Source organism: Notechis scutatus, chromosome 5 (genome assembly GCF_049901735.1).
Source record: "Notechis scutatus isolate UNSWTSFEM ecotype Mainland chromosome 5, rNotScu1.2, whole genome shotgun sequence".
Lineage (NCBI taxonomy): Eukaryota > Metazoa > Chordata > Lepidosauria > Squamata > Elapidae > Notechis > Notechis scutatus.
The window spans coordinates 59,389,433-59,406,971 of record NC_142013.1 but is presented as its reverse complement, the minus strand read 5'-3'; the positions used below and the strand labels follow the sequence as shown (position 1 = coordinate 59,406,971).

General features: G+C 43.9%; 1 long non-coding RNA gene across 2 annotated transcripts; it reads right to left on the bottom strand.

The window, feature by feature from the left end:
• Positions 1-308: 308 nt before the first annotated feature.
• On the bottom strand, positions 309-12,665 carry LOC113416279 (uncharacterized). Of its 2 annotated transcripts, none has more exons than XR_015749833.1 (3): positions 12,613-12,665; positions 8,788-8,864; positions 309-953 (listed from the first exon to the last, which is right to left on the bottom strand). It is a non-coding gene; the product is annotated as an uncharacterized LOC113416279 (long non-coding RNA). The 2 variants fall into 2 exon arrangements; XR_015749832.1 differs by lacking the exon at positions 12,613-12,665 and adding an exon at positions 10,852-11,385 and having other exon boundaries at positions 8,788-8,876.
• Between the last annotated feature and the right edge of the window lie 4,874 nt (positions 12,666-17,539).

The following is a 17,539-nucleotide window of genomic DNA, read 5'->3' as shown; positions in this document are numbered from 1 at the left end:
GCCGCGGCCTGTTTATTCCCAGCCCCCGCACAAAGCGCGTGCACCCTCGCGCGCGCCCTTTGAACGCTCCGAAACAAGGGCAGCAGCAGCAGCAGCTCCTGCAGAAGCGCCCGCTCTTTGCAGCCTTCCCCGCCACGCGCTCGAGGAGGCGAAATCTCTCGCCTCTTAGCCTGGAGGTCGGGATATTTAGGTTAATCGGACGGGCTGGGATCCACGATCCCCTCCCGCCCCTAACGACAAGGCTTAGGCTGGTGTACAGACCGCAGCGCAAAAGTTACATCGCTCCCAGAAGGAAAATGCGACCTCGTAGCCATCCACCCTTTATTTCTTCCAAGGTCTCAAAGCCGAGGAAGGAACCGGGTTTGCCGGCCGCCGAGACCTCACACGCCGAGGGCAGGAAATGGGCCGGACACTGAGAAAGAAAGGCGCGGGTGTGGGATTCAAAGGCCCAAGACGCTGCAGGGCCCGACGCTGCAATTGCTCCTGCTAAGAAGAGTCAGTGCCCACGACAGACCGGCCAGCTTGCCATTTCTTCTCCCGTCTCCCTCGAAAGAGGGAGCCATCTGGGGTTGGATGACTTCTCATCTCATTACCGGGCATTAGGCGAGCCAGGCAAATATACAGCTATTAAAATTAATCGCCTCGCGCTGTCAGCTGAACATAATGGAAATGATTTATAGGCTGCACAGCCTACGTGGCGTTCGCCGTCAGAGAAGCATCGGGGTGGTCGATGGGGAGGCGGGCGAAGCGATGGGTGAAGAATCGCGGAGTGTACAGATCCGGTTAGATCTCCAGAACATTGGCGAAAGGGTCCGAAGGCAAGCATCCAGCAACAGCAGCAGCAGCTGTGGCGGGGGGTCGAGAGAGGAAACGCATCATCTCCGCATTTCCCGCGGAACGGCTCCGGAGTTAGCAGGCGACTTGCTGGAGAGAAGTTGGCAGTAAAATTTCATCTGGAACGAAGGAACAAACAGGAGGGCCTTTGCAAATCTGTTGCTAGATGTGGAAGGCAGATAGGCATAACTAAATACATGGCTCTCCAAAATATTATACCGACTGTCATGTAATCTTTTTCTCTGAATAACAGTGAGCTTGATCCAACACCCACAAGAAGAGTCTGCTTTAAAATTATTGTATTGATTGTGATGTTTCAGAAAGTTCATTCCCAAGGAGATTAATAGATTTTATTTCCAGGTAAATTACAGATAAATGGCTTTATTTTGGAATATTCAGACTTAATTTGCAAGAAAATGAGCTTGGTGGTATTTCTCCATTCATCCTAGAGCTGCTTTGACTCTGGAGAATAAATGACATATTTAAATGGCAGAGGTCGGTTGTTTACAAAGAAAAAAAAATCAAGCAGTTGGCAAACCTAAAATTTGTATTTCTGCATTTAAGGCTTAAATATTTGTAGCTGAACTAACACACCAACATTTCAGACTGAGGGATGTTGAGATTTATCTGTTTTTCTTTAAAGAATGTCCTCTCACTCTGGTTTTAGAAGACAGGGAAAGAAGCCAGATTGAAGCAAAAGATGACCTATTGCAATGGTTCAAATATATATAGTGATAATTCACAAGATAAAGGATCTGATTAATCCTATGCAAGCACACCCTCTTGGTGTGGGGGAGGCAAGGGTGGCTCATAGGGCAGGGGAGGCAATATGTCATAAGAAAGAAGGAGGAAATGAAAGAGGCTCGGCCAGGCTTGGGAGGTCAACAGCTCTCTTTCCAGTCTGGGTGGGGTGGGGTGGAGGACTGACTCACAGCTCAGCAGGTAATTGACAGCTTCCACTTCAAATTGAAAAGTGTTAACAGCAAGGCCTTATATCCTGGAAGCTATCTAAGAGATCTTACTGCATTATTTGAAATCCTTCAAAAGAAGATGTGATGAGATATCCAGCACATTTTTCCAGAATTGGCTTAATCAGCTTCACAGCCCTTTAAGAAAAATAAAAGAGGGAATCTTCCTGTCTTTTTCCAGACAGAGCTAGTCAATTTCATGAGCCTGTATTCTGTTGTGTCCCCAAGGCAAAGTCTCTGTCACTCTGGGCCCTCCTATTAATTATCCTTTCAGAGGCTGGCTTCAGTGCTAAACATTCAACTGCAATATATCGATCACATTCTCTATTCCTCTTTAGGCAAGCAAGAACATTTCATATGCAGCCTCCCCGGTTGTGTGAATCTTTCAATACATGCTTCTGTGTTTTGCATTTCCAATGCATTCCTTATGCACTAGGCTGAAAGGGAAGAAGCAGATTACATTATTCATTACCATATGAAGTTCACATCTGATCAACTGGGATTCTTGTACTTTAGTATGAAAGCCAGTTTGGTCTAGTGGTTAAGCCACCAGGCTGGAAACCAGGAGACTGAGAATTCTAATCCTGCCTTAGGCATGAAAGCTGGCTAGGTGACTTTGGACAAGTCATTCTCTCACAGCTTAACCCACCTCACAAAGCTGATGTGAGGAAAATAGGAGGAGGGAGGATTATTAGGTATAAAACATAAATAAGGAATGTATAGTTCAAGAAAGGATAGTTCTAACACCATAGCCCAGGAAGTAGCCATGTTTTTTTTTTTTTTTTTTTTTGTTTATAGATACCTAGTAAGGATATACCCCAATCGGTATCACTCAGGTATATTAGAATCCTCAGATCTCACCATCAACATACCTTTGAATAAAGACATTTCCTAATAGCAGATATTTAAGCATCATAGCTATGGGGCAGGAGTGTTAAAGATAAAGGTATCTTATCTGCACTGAGAAATATATCTGTACCTGAGATATAAGGTATTTAATCTTTCAAGTTTGTTTCAAAAAGCCTTTGTGTGTGTGTACCTCATTACAACAAATTGGCACAAATGTTTAAGGGAAACCACTCTTCTGTGATGGTTATTGATTAAAGCCACAGTTCTGAACATACATATGAACTTTAGTGTGAGTTATACAAATCTTATTTAACTCATTGAGGAGTTGGATTTAATCTAATCTGCAGGTAAGATGTTGAGCAAAATGTTGCTGGTAAAACTAGGCTAATATTTAAACATTTTCTAGACAGTTATTAATATTCAGGTTAGAAAAATGATGTTTCTCCCCCCCCCCCTCTACTTAGAGTCCAAGCTTTGTAATTTTAGTCTTTCAAACTTTGTAATATATATTTATGACTTCCAGATGTAATAGGTTTCAACTTCCATAATCCTCCAGCCAGAATGGCAAATGCAGATAACCAGAGTTTTGGCTAAGATTTCTGGAGATAACAGCTGATGAAGCCTTATTCAAAACAGGGATGGGTAAACTGTGCCCTCCAGAACTTGCTGAATTCTAGCTTCTAGTAGCTTCTTAAACAGCATGACTAATTAAGATGATTTATGCAGACCACCAATCATTGTGAACCACAGAATGTCCACCTTTCATTTCTGCATTTTTTATTCTTGATTCTAGCTGGCTAATATCTGCATTTTATGGACAAAGACAAAGCACTAGATAGAGGGAAGATCAGTCTGGAAGCTTTTCCAATGTTCCTTACCTCAGCAATACTTTCCAAATATATCCACAAGAAATGGCAGACACTATAAATTTACAAGAAAGATTTTTTTTAAAGAAAAAGGTTAAATGGATTTTTTATTTTTTGAGTTGGCAATTTATTATTTTATTTGATTGTTATGAAGTTACATATATTCTCTTCAATACTAGATCAACTTGGCCATTCTGTAAAGGAAACACCCACCTTATTCAAGAGATTCAGGAAGTTAAACTTTATTTTAAATAATCCTTGTAATATGAAAGGTGCTCTATCATTTACATTACATATAAGACAGACAGGAAGTAGTCCCATTGTTTTACTTGAATGGGGAAAAAGAACATGATGAGAGATCAGTGGACATTGTTACACTCCAGAAGCAATGTGATCCTACACTCTTTATTATGCTTTACTTTGCAGCTGTGTATTTGTAGCTGGAGCATTGCATAAAAGTGCAGTTAATCCAGAGCCACTAAATAACGTTCTAAAAGAGGGAAAAACAAGGAAATAAGGAAGAAAGACTTCCCACAGTATTGGATTAAAGTGCTTCTTACTATTCCTTGAATCAGCACAAAACAATGCCAACATAACAGTTGCATTGCATTTCCATTGTGAAAGCCTGTGTTGCCTCTAGTGTATCTGTCCCAAATGGTATCTGTCCGCAAATGGTCTTGTAGTAGATGGACAATGTGGCAATGATTATAAACAAGACAGTTGGTTTTCTCTTCTGGTTGTGTTGCCTTCTCCTTTCAGTCTATCATCATCCAATGGGAAAACATTCACGAAGGAGGGCACTGCAGAAGGAATGGGGTAAGTCTGACTTTAAGGCTTTATCTGGAATTCTCTAAGTTGGTGAGCCTACTCCTCTTTCCACATGCCATTGGGCATCTCTCCAATTAAAATCATGAGATATTAAAAAATATGGGAACATACTAGGGGGAAAATAATCTCAGAGAGAATAGAAGCAAAACCTGCTGTCATTCTTCAGATAGGTAGTGCCAGTGGAGGCAGTGAGGAAAGGCTGCCTGCATTTTAATTCTAGCCTCCAATTAAAGATTCATTTGTGAATATGATTGAGGTGGCTTAGCATCATTTCCTCCCCACCCACCCCATACCCCATGAAATAAGTAAAGTTCATTTTGCTGTTCTCAACTTTGTTGGAAACCTGGAAGAAGTTTTCAGAATTGTGGGGGACTGGGAGAGGGGTGTGGTGAGAAAGAAAGGAAACTCCAAAAATACAGAGCAAAAGACGTCTTTGATTACATCTACTACTAATAATGAAGCAACAGGTATTGAAGTATAACAGGCTTCAGATACTTTAAGACTGTGGTTTCAGAATAAGGGGGGAAATTCTACTTTCATACCTGTTTTGCTAGTAAGGCTGCTTTATTCAGGGGCTTGGGAGAAGTTAAGGGTGGCATTCTGGGGTTAAGGCAAGAAAAATGTCAGGGCTTTGGTGCAATGAGGACAGGGTTTAAGGTAAAATTAGAAGGCTTAATATTTAAAAAGAATGTCTGTTTTGAGGCTGCTTTTCTGGAACAAAGATTGTGAAAAGACTGAGCGGACTCCTGTTCAAGGATCTGACCAGCATATCTTACATTTTTCCATAATATGTCCTTTTGTGATTCACATTATTCCATTCTGGCAGGACAAGGAATTTGTTTTCATGTTACAAGTACTTAGTATTTACATAAATACAACCTCTAACAATCAAAGTAGGAAATCAAAGGGTTTTCTGAATGGGAAACAGTACAAATGCAGTGGTAAGACTCCTCCAGCTGAGCTTGACTTCTGGTGACTACCTCATAGTCCTGTAATTTTCTTGGCAACAATACAAAAGGGTCTGTCATTGTCTTCTTCTGGTGTGCGCGCGCACATGTGTGTGTATGTATGTGTGTATGTGTGTATATATGTACCCATGCAAGCACTTTCTTTAGACTTTCTAGTCTAATCCATAGCTGATGTTCCTAGGGATCTCCTATCCAAATATCTCCCAAGTTCGATTCTGTTTAGCTTTTTCAAAATCAATCATAGTTGAGTAGGTGCTGAAGAAAAGAAGATCATAAAATGTAACTTAAGGTATCTGAAGCCTCCAATTTCCTAACTTTCAACTTCTTCAAGTCCAGAAAGAATATTTTCCCCAAATAAATGTGCTCCCAGTGCTGGTGTGTTATGGTCATGTGGGACCACTGACAACTTGGCATCCAGTGCAGCTCATCCCATTTAGCTCAAGAAAGCATGCAGGCTGATTCTAGCCAGAGAGCTAGTCTTAGAGGCCACTTCCATTGCACCCACTTTCTTTGGAAGTCAGAACAAATCAGTTTGTGTGGGAAGCCTCCTTTCCTCTTATTTAATCATCTGCCAGCCTTTCCAAAATCTGTAGGCAGCTGCTGCGCTGCCTGGATTCAGCTTCCTGCTAGCTTTTATTGAATATAATTTGTTTGATCGATCGACTTCATGGCCGGGTGGGAAGGGGAGAGGAAGAATGTCAGCCTTCGGCATTTGCAGGGAGCCCACTGAGAGGTGGAGGCTGAGGGAACCCACTGAGAGGCGGAGGCTGCTGCTGCTGACAGAACAAGGTCTGCCAGTGGCCTGGAGCTACTACAAGCATGTCAATGTAAGGAGGGTGAGGTAATCCCGGTCAAGAGCAGGAATGACCAGAGGAAACTGGGAAGCAACTACTATGGTAGCTGATCCCAAATTGGCCCAGATACTTTAGTGGAAGGCAGTTCTTTTGCTGCCCAGGTTTCCTGAGCCACTCCTCCCAGTTCCTACAAATGTGATGAATGCATACATTTATATTTGTCCACATGCTGAATGTGTCCTATCTGATACATGCAGTAGGTGCTGGACTATGCTTCTCTTCTTACATTCATCAGGCAGCTAGCTGGATCCTGGTGAGTAATCTGAACTGATGTAGTTTGCATTGGACCTCAGGAGAACAAGCATTATTCTAGCAGAGGATAGAAAAACAGGCAGCAGAGATACTGGTGCCAGAAACATATTGGAATGGATCACCCATTATGAGGTGGGGCAGAAAGGTGCTTCAGATTTTTGTTGCAGACTTGTAGATAGGCATTAATCATATAGACAAACAATGCCAGATTTCAAGCCAACTGGGAAGTTACAATAATTCTACCTCAAGGATGTAAGACTAAGCTTGGATCAATAACATATACTAAAACACCACTTTCTTAACTGGATTCATCACATAACAAGCAATTGGCTACATTCATATAACATATAAATCAAAATTAAACACATCACATTTTATTTAATCACATTTCTTAATGAATTATTAGATAGGAATATACAAAAAGCCCTTTCTTGAGAACAAGGGGGGAGAGGTTCTTCCATTCTACCAGGGCAGCCATTTAAAACAAACAAGTGCTCTGACCCTTCCAGATTAACATGCCTCCCTGGCTCTCCTTCATGAAATGAAATACACACATTAAGTCAGAAAGAATTCTTCAATTGGGGAGGGGGGTTGCAGGTGATGTTTTTTGTTGGGGACAGGCTGTCCAGTCACTGGGAAGATTGAGGTTAAGGTTGAAAGTAGTGAAAGCACTTTTCCTAGTACCCTGAATCCCACAACTACCAATAATTTGTGGGCCTAATATAAGAAATAACACCATGACAAAAGAGGTTCCGAAATGTTCTTATTCCAATTATCCCAGCTTAGAGCAAAAGACCACAGTGCTTCAATCAAATCACCCAATCAGCGCAGTTTTTCTGGAAGTGAGACATTTAATACTTAGGACAATTTAAAAGAATTCCCTCCTTATCCCCATTCTATAAAGCCCCTTTTAACTGGACATGAAATGTATCATTCGCTTCGATGCAAATGGAGAGTAAACACATTCCACAGAAATCGCAGCAGGAGTGCCCGTGCGCGTGTGTGCGCACCGGTTCTTCTAATTGTTAGGTGTGTAGGGGCTGGAAGGAGGGGGAGGGAACCACAATCAAATATATTTCTCTAAAAAATATTGACAAGAGTAATAGCCTCTTAGCGAAGACTCGCGCCACGAGGTTCTGTGCACGAGAGATATTTTATTGCTGGGTAATTATTCCCGATTCCCCCTCCTAACGAAGGACTGTAAGTGAAAACGCTGCCAGAATCTATTAAATGTCGCCAAGGCAGAATTGAAGTCAAACTGCTGCTGGGTTTACACGCCCCCTGTTGGAAAAGATCTTGTAATTAGGGAGAGCTCTCCCGCCAGAGGAGTCTGCAAATCAGGGCTCGGAGGCAGAGTGGGGGAGGGCTCGCGAGGAGAGCCGAAAAACACTCGCCTTTCTTCCTTGATGCAAATAAGGTTGCATTGAAAAGACTAACCGAGAGATCGTTATGCAACATACAGCAGATGCTGCCTTGCCTGGTGGGAAAAAAAGCGTGGGGGTGCATATGAGAAAAAGAAAAAAGCTCCCCCCTTGAAACTCCACTTCTTTTCAACACCTTTATTCTCGCGCCTTCACTGATGTTAACAGCTATTAAAAGACAGGCAAGGCCCAGTTATTAATGTTGCACCACCTTGTTTGTTCTCCCAGATGAAAGCTACTGTTGTCTCCATGCCAGTTTTCTTATTCTTGGCCTGGTTTTACAATTAGGAAATCTGAGCCCCAATTTCTTATTACTGATATGGACTGCTGTTTGGTTTGACCCATGGAATATTAATTTAAAAAAGGAAAGTAAAATTTCTAAAGGTGATGTAAGCTTCCAATTCTCATCAAAGTCTTCATCAGACAGAATTCAGTTGGGACTGGACTGCAGCCCTAAGCAAATCTACTGTATTTGCTTGGAAATAAATATTTGGCACTGGTTCTTAAGGAAGGATTAGGGTGGATCGGATTGTATGATGCAGCTATGGAGTTATTCTTTGTCTATGTAGCTATAAACTGTATTCAGTAGAACTTACACGGGCCTATTATGTTTCAGATGTTCCCTATTTTGCCTATATATACCTTGCTCATTTCAGGTAGCAAAATCTGTTTATTATATTGCATCTTTGGTAATGTGTCTTGCTGTGGAAGCCACTCACTCTGACCCTGAGATAATCTCATTCCCAATGATTTTTAATAGTGAGAATCAAAATTTCGAAAGACTTTGGCTTACAGATTTTTCACACAGAAACTGTTAAAGTATTTATCAGAATTCTCTTGGCTTGAGTAGATTGAAAAGGCTGCTTACTGCTCTTTTTAATGTTACAGTGATTCCAATATATCACACAGGACAGCACAATGTTTTATTACAGGTCAAATCTACTTACCTCATTAACAATCAGGTCCCTAAGGATTACTCTGAAACTCTGCATTGCTGGTAATATGTGGGTTTCTCATCCTCTTTCTGAACAACAGACTAGGAGTGGAACAAGAAGACTATTAATATACTTTATTCAGATGTGTTGTAAGGAAAAGAAAATTATATGGACTAAAAGCTGACTCAAAGGAAGTTGCTCTCTGATCAAATTCTGAAATAAATACTAGTAGCATCCAGTTAAGTTGTATATAATCTATTTTGTAAGTAAGATTCAGACACAAGTACAGTCAAAATTAACCATTATCCCATTTACATCTTTCAAGACACCTACCAGATAATCTTGAAGTCTGCCACGTTTCTATCTCTAACTTTATGGCAAATAATATTTAATTTACTTTCAATCAACCCAGAAAGCATTTAATTATTTTGCAAACCTGAGAACTGAATGCTACACTGGCATATCAAGTATTTTTTCCTTTTTATTCACACTGAATTTTTTCAGGGTTCATACTGAAGTAGATAAACTAATAATGGGCCCCTAATTTCTTCTCAAAGTTTGATGAGATGTTCTGACACATAATGCTCTTTAAGCATTGCTTATAGAAAATCCTATTGCTAATGAATACCACAGAAAAACAAAACAAAACACCAGCACGCCTAATCAAGATAACCAAATATGACTCAGGCTGAAGAGCCCTGGCAGGCAAATTCCAAATCTGAAATCTTCCTTTTCAGCCACCTAGTTCCATCAACACAATTGGAAAACAGACATAAGTAATCAGCCATATTATCTGTCTTGCCAAGAAATGTTTGTAGGTTGAACCTACAGTCAAGATGCTCTTCCTGTACAAATACAAGCACAAAGCCTACTGAGAAAGCAGGAAACACCTCACTCTTAATCGGCTGCTCCTTCAAGAGCAGCAGCTGTGAGGACATCCCGGCGCCTGTCACTTCAAGCTTGTCTAGTCTTTTGGTCAGAGGCTATCACTGCTGCTGTGTTGCCTGCAAATGGTGAACAACATTCATATGAGAACTTATTCTTGGCAAACAAACAAACAAACAAACAAACCCCAAACCAAACCAGAAGGATGGACAGTGTGGCTTTCAAGTGCTAGATTTTCAGAGGAAGTCACCATTGCGAAAAACACTTGGCCTACCAGTGATAAATTGGTGGATGGGCAGGCTCAGGTTTTTAATTTTTTCCTGTTTATTGAGCACAGAAACCTGGTATCAACAATAAGAAGGTTTGCAGAGGAAAGCCTCTTAATTTTTGCCAGAGTTTTGTTAGCTCAGTGTATCATCTCAGGGATCCACTGACAAAGCACTCATGCAGCCAGAGTATTAATAACTAACCTGCATCCTGTCCAACTAAAACACAAGACAGTTCAACACAATCAGCGGGGGAAAAAGAGGGGGGGGTGTCTTCTTTCTCAAGCACACACCTCCATCCTTTTTAACCTAGGATCGCTCATCAGGAACCAAAGCCTCAAGCTTTATTTTCACACTTTTCTCTTTAGAAAAAGTTCCAGTCTGAGGTAAGGTGTCTGATTCGTTACTAGTTCCCCTCTCAGAGGTAGGCAACACCGATTGCCTTAAGGGTATCGTCGGACGCATTCATTCATAAAAACATTCAATTAACATATGGGAGATTAGCCGGGAGGTTGACTGTGTCGGTCTCGATTTAACACTAGGGGCTTGGGAGCACCGCCCAACTTGCTTTAAACGGAGAAGAATGGGAGTTTATGTGAAGCGGCTCTTTTATTGAATGTATACGGTATTACTGTCCCATCTACCGTCCTGTCAAACGATCTCTTTGGGGAGATTAGGTGCAGTCTTCCTTCCCCCTCTCATTTTTAAACGACCGTCTCCACTAGGAAATGCAAGCGGTCATCTCGTCCTTAAAATATTGCGACAGCCAGCAATTTGTATAGAGCGAGGGGAGGAGGACTTTCTGCCATGTGGTTTCCTATTACTATGTAGGGAAACTGGAAACTACCCGCATTTCTTAGTTGGCCGGGAGTTAGTAAGTTTCCACCTAGCAGATTGTCACCAGCCCGCCCCTTCCACTCCCCACCTCAGTGTGCCTGGTGGAGGTTCCTGACTGCCACTCGCTCTCATACACCCGAGAGGTGGACTGTAGCGACAGCAAATGGCGCCTCAGTCTTCTTTCTCAGCCCCTAGCCCTAATCCTGCGCGCGATCACGCAAGCCGCTTGCAACCAACGAGCTCACTAGCCAACTCCACCTTCAACTGGAGAGGGAAGCGCCAGAGCGGGAACCCGTAATCGCTGGCGTTCAGCCATCCTGGGGTCTGGCCACACACTGGCCTTTTCTTCTCGGCCAAGACCTACAAATGGGAGCTTGCCGTTGTTAATTCCGCTGATTGGCAGTGCCAGGCAAATAGGGGTGAACGAGCGGTGGAAGGTAGGCAGGCGGCCGGTTAGCCAACCAGCCACAGCACACTCGAGAGGCAGCCGGGACAGGACATTCTGCTCCTCGATCTTTGAAGCAAATGTGACCAGCTGCTGCGCGCGTACGCTGTTCTGATTGCAAGGAGAAGTTCAGTGCAGGCGGGGGTGGCTGGGTCAAACGGTAAGGAAAAACGTCTTTGTGCGAAACCTCGGCCGAGCTACGGATACAAAAAGCCGAGGCTTTTGTTCGCTCAGGCGGCCTCTCTCGGGCGCGCCGAAAATTGCAGCGCGAGTCCCGGGAGATACTGCCTTTGGCTTCCTGTCTGCCTGCCACGCAAAGGCGCCTGTGTGCGCCAGAGAGATAATCCCCGGCCACTGTGCAGCTGTCACACATGCCAACTGTCCTTGTCAAGAGAGGACAGCCCCGCTTGCTCACTCGCTTTGCAAGGCAGCCTGCTTTTCTCAAAGCTGTCCCTTTAGTAAGCAAATCGCACAGCAGGTAGAAAAGTAGAGTGGACGAGAACGGTCGTATGATAACACTCCCTCCTGTCGTTTGTGTGGCTGCGCACACAGAAATCTCTTGACATCTAGTAAATCTTCATCAAAGTTGTGTAGGCTCAGCAATTTATTCTCTGGCCAAAAAACCCAACTGTAAAGTAACTCAACAGCTGGTATTTGCTCTGCTAGAACAACTTGAAAGAAATTCTTGGTGATCTCGAATTGTGCTAATGTCACAGCAGAACCACACTTCAATTGTAAAGTCATGACTTTTCTGGCACCCTCTTATGTAAATGCTAATGCTAGGGTGGCCTGCTTTTGGCAGTCAAAGAAAGCTTTCCTGTGTGTAGGTAGTGCACATATGTATCTCTGTATGTGTTTGTGTGTGTGTGAGAGAGATGCACACATATATGTACATATCTTACAGAGATGCAGGGAACGGTTATATTGGTTTGCCAGGTGATGTCTAAATGCTAGTGTGAAGGTGCTTAGGGTAAATTTAACAGATTAATGGAGTTGGAAGGGACCTTGTAGGTCATCTACTCCAACCCCCCCCCCAAGCAGGAGACCCTACACCCTTTCTGACAGATGGCAGTCCAATCTCTTCTTGAAAGTCTCAAGTGATGATGCTCCCACAGCTTCTGAGGGCAAGGTGTTCCATTGGTTGATTGTTCTCACTATCAGAAAGTTACTCTTTATTTTCAGGTTAAATCTCTCTGTGTTCAGTTTCCATCCATTATTCCTTGTCTGGCCTACAGGTGCTTTAGAACAGCGGTTGCCAACTGGTGGGCCATGAGAAAATTTTGGTGGACCGCAGAGAAATCTCACCCCCAGAGCACCCAGCAAAGCAATTAATCCAGGCTGCGCAGAAGCACAAGGCTGCTCAGCCCACATGGCCCGTGAGAACCCTCCCCGCCCACTCCTTACCTGGCAAACTTGTCTGCTAAGTTGCTATTTTTCCTTTTTCTGACCATCATCTGTTCTGCTGTGCCAGGAGATTTAGATTAGCAGGAAATGGTTGGATTTCTTGCTTTCTAACTAAGCACAGCTGAACCTCCCTTAGGACTGAAGGTTTGTTTGCAAGCAAATTTAGTGCAGATTCACAGCAAGCAACTGAGCTAGCTGATGGCAGATAGATAGATCACTGAATGATTCATGAGCAACTCAATCTGCTTGCTTTGCCTGATTTTGGATAAAAGTTACTTTTTTTATTAAAAATTCAATATTTACATACATGGTGTGTTGTGAGTTAATTTTGTGAGTTTGCTTGCTAGCAAATGTTATGAGTTTGCTTGCAAGCAAATTTTATGTGACAGACTGAGCTAGCCAATGGCAGATAGATTTCTGAATGAATCTGTGATTCTGTGAGCAACTCAATCTGCCTGTCTGCTTTGCCCCATTTTGGGTAAAAGTTGCTCTTTTTTTATAAAAAATTCAATATTTATATAAATATTTATAATATTTACATACAAGCCATGCCCAGCCAGTCACATGACCATCAAGTCACACCCACAAATTAGGCCACACCCACAAAACCAGTTAGTGGTCCCTAGGATCTAAAATTATGAGTTTGGTGGTCCCTGAGGTCCAAAAGGTTGGCGACCCCTGCTTTAGAAAATAGCTTGCCCCCTTCCTCTCTGTGGCAGCCCCTCAAATATTGGAAGACTGCTCTTCACTAGACTAGCCAGTCCCAGTTCCTGCAACCATTCATCAGATGTTTTAGCCTCCAATCCCCTAATCATCCTGGTTGCTTTTCTCTGCACTTTTTCTAGAGCAAGGGTGTCAAACCTAAGGCCTGGAGGCTGGATCCAGCCTGGGAGGGGGTGCTTAGATCTGGATCACCACCAGCCCATGGTGCCTCTACCAACAAAAATGGGGCTCAGGAAAGCTGTATGCATCCCCTCTTGAGTTCAATTTCCCAAGCAGAGGGTTGCAGGAGGCCAGCCCAGCCAAAAATGGAGCTCACGAGGGCTGGGCATGACCCCACAAGCTCCATTTTCACTGACAGAGGGTTGCAGGAGGCTGTTGCAGCCTAAACTGGAAATCGGGATCCCATTTTCGCTGGCAGAGTGCTTGGGCCACCATAGGCGCCCCCCTGACATGAGTGACATTAAGCTAGCCACACACACTCAGGCCTCACACACCTGGCCCATATGAGGTCAAACACAACCCTGATGTGGCCTTCAATGGAATCTAGTTTGACTCCCTGTTCTAGAGTCTCAACGTCTTTTTGATAGTGTGATGACCAAAACTGGATGCAGTATTCTAGGTGAGATGTTCCTAAGCTTTATGGAGTGGTATTAGTACCTCACTTGATGTTGACTGAATCCCTCTGTTAATATAATTTAGGATTGCATTGGCTTTTTTGGCTGCCAGCGCAGACTGTCGGCTCATATTTAATTGGTTGTCCACTAAGACTCCAAGATTCCCTCACAGTTACTACTATTAAGCCTGGTTTCACCCAGTCTATATGTGTACTTTTGTTTTTTCTTGCTAAGTGCAAGACTTTACTTTTCTCTACCTTGAATTTAATTTTATTAGATAGGGCCCAGTGTTCAAGTCTGTCAAGATCCATCTGGATCTTCAGCCTATCTTCTATCTAGGGTGTTGGCTATTACTGCCAGCTTAGTATCATCCGCAAATTTGGTAAATTCCTTCTATTCCCTCTTCTAAGTCATTTATGAAGATACTGAAGAGTACTGGGCCTAAGACAGAACCTTACTTACTTACTTCCCTCCATGTAGATGTAGACCCATTAAGGACTACTCGTTGAGTACGGTTTTCAGCCAGATCTGCCAGATCTTTGCTGGATCTGTCTTGTGCCCTCTGACAAAGAAATTGCATTTCTCCAGCTCAAAAGAAATAAGAGAAGCCTCTCCAGCTATTTTTACAACCACTCTGGCCATTTTATTGGGGGTCGTAATGCATTACTGACAGACCATCTTCAAAGCAAAGAAGCCCATTCCCCACCTCCCAAGACACAAGGCTAATTCAAGCAGCATTTTAAAAAGGAACAATTTCTCTTTCTGCTCAAAAAACTTAAAATTTCTTCATGTTCCCCTATCTTTACTAAACAATTTTTAACAGTATAACTCTGCATGCAAACCTTTGGAGTGTTGTATTTGATTGATGGATTTTTCTTCCAGCAAGGAAACAATAAATTCCTCTGGGGTTCACCCCACCTACAGACTTAAGCAAAGCAGCCCACAGCACCATCTGGTGGTCTAGGAGAAATTTCCCAGAGAATTCAAAGACTTGTCTGGCAATTTTTATAAGAACTACAGGGAGTTTCCCAAATTTAATCAATGAAAATTCCTTTTTTAAAATTATTGTGGCAACATTAAGCAACTTAATGCAAGGTTCCAGTACTACCTGCAGCCCAACCTGTGCTTAGCAACAGTGTCTTCCAGACCTAGCAAGCAACAGGCAACCCTGCGTTTTGCTTTCACGTCTCTAGACTTAGCAACGCCTCCCTTGGTGCCAATTTGTGTAGCAAGCAACACTAACAGGCAACCCTGCGTTTTGCTCTCACGTCTTCAGACTCAGCAACGATGCCTCCTTTTGTGCCAATTTGTGTAGCAAGCACGTAACGCACCCTAAAAGCCGCCATATTGTGCAGCACCACCTACATGCTCAAGTACTATGTCATCCGGACATCCAAACCTCCAAAGACATGGCAATACCTCAGAAAGCCTACGACCTCAGACAGCATAGGAAGCTTACCTCACCTGCCGTGGCACGCTTCAAAGAGGATTGGGCCAGGCAGTATCACCATCATGCAGATGCATGGATGGAGCTGGTGAGGATCTGCAATACCTCCAAAAGCAAGTTGCCCCTCAAGAGCCTCCTACTAATGCAGAAAGAGATAGAGGAGCATCTCGCACGGTGGAGAGACAGTGAAAGTAAGCTTAAGTACATACAGTCGAACCTGGAAGACCCAGAGCTCCAAGAACACATTCAATGCTTCGAGGAGGAGAACAAAGAATGCGAAGACTGCATCCGGGAAGAGAAAAACTCCCTCCAGGCAGCACTCTTCGATGTGCTACAGGAGGAACAAATACCGAGGGAGAAGGCCACATGTGACATAGTCTTCCATCACAAGCAGCCTCATCCCACCATTCTAAGAAAGCCTCCTCCCTCCATCCCAAACTGGCTAGATTGCAAGCAGGTTCCAGTGTCTTGTGCCAATTCTCTGCTGCCGGCTCTCAACATCCTTCCAGAGCATCCTCCCATCGCAGTAGCACATCTAAGGCCTCCAAAGCAGCAAGTTATGCCGACCGAGCTGCAGAAGCTGAGGTAAAAGCTGCTGTAGCAAATGCAAATCTATGCGCCACAGAGGAGGTAACATGCCAGAAGGCAGCAGTAGCAGCTCAACAGGCAGAAATAGCGGCTAAACAGGCAGAAATGGCCAAAGCCCAAGCCAGACAATAGGCAGAACTGGCCAAATTGGAGTTGGCCGAATGGCAAAGAGACTCTGCAACAAAGACGGCACAGGCTGCAGCATGGCAGAAGATGGCCGACAATGCCTCCTTCAACTTCAACCTCGAAGACTTGGGAGAAGAGAGCCCAGATACACGGGTCAAGGCCTAGGTGGATGAGCAGCACTCGCTACAAAATGAGCAGATGGAACCGCCTCAGTTGCCTAGCAGTCTCCCACAACCAGAAGCACAGGGATGAATCTCAACCACAGACTCTAAAGTCAGTTACGCAACTGACGTTGTACGACCTAAAATACAAGATTTACTTCCCACCAACAGCAAACCTTCCCCAACTGATGTACGTACTAAGGTCTGAGATTCTCTTCCCAGAATCAGCAACCCTACTCCAACATCTCATGGCCTACTGGGCAAGCAAATTAGCCCACCAGTGATCACGACGACTTCTTGACAAGTAGACATGCAACCGACGACACCTGCCACACTCAATCCACAGACAGTACCATTCCAGCCACAACCTCCACACTACCCGATCTCACAGGCACAACAAGATAACCACAGCCAGCTACACAGCAGCGTGAAGCTCCACCATCGTCTCTGGAATGGCAGGACGACATCCTCCATAAGCACTGGGAGGAACACTATGACCCGTCGTTGACGTACAACCTGAACCTACCCTCTACATCAATGCCCCATACCCAATCCACCTCTACAGATGATGCAGATTACTGGAGAGAGTTGGCCATCAGGAGAGGAAAGCTAAATTTGGCTGCCAATGTGGTATACAAATTCTCTGACGAGCCAGGTGGTGAATATCTCCTCTGGAAGAATTTTTTCCTGCGCATCATTCAGGATGCATGCCTGAAACCCAATGAAGTACTCGTACACTTGATAATGTGGCTAGGGCCATGGTCTGCCAAAGCAATGAAGGCACTTAGACGACCCGGACACTGCCCTATGGTTGGCATGGAAAAGACTTGATGAACTGTACGGCACTCCCACAGCAGTAGAATCAACGCTCTTGGACAGCCTCAACAGATTTCCTAAAATTCCTATCAACAAGCCTCACCTGGTTGCGGACCTCTCTAATATACTTATACAACTGAAAGTGGCACAATGGGATCTCCGGTTACTGGGACTCACTTGTCTTGACCATGTCGACATGCAAACCAAAATCATTCGAAAACTCCCGCAGGTGCTAATTGAACAGTGGCTCCAGTTGTCTGATGCCTTCATGGCCAAGGGTCGCCACAACTATATACCCTTTACCCTTCTCAAAGAATTTGTGGCCCACCAGGCAACAGTGTGCAACATCCCCAGGGCCCGCGGACTCAGAGCTGTTAGTCCTCCCAATGAAAAAAGATACAACAGCAACTATATATCATCCACAGGCCCTACGCCCACTGCAACCTTCAAGG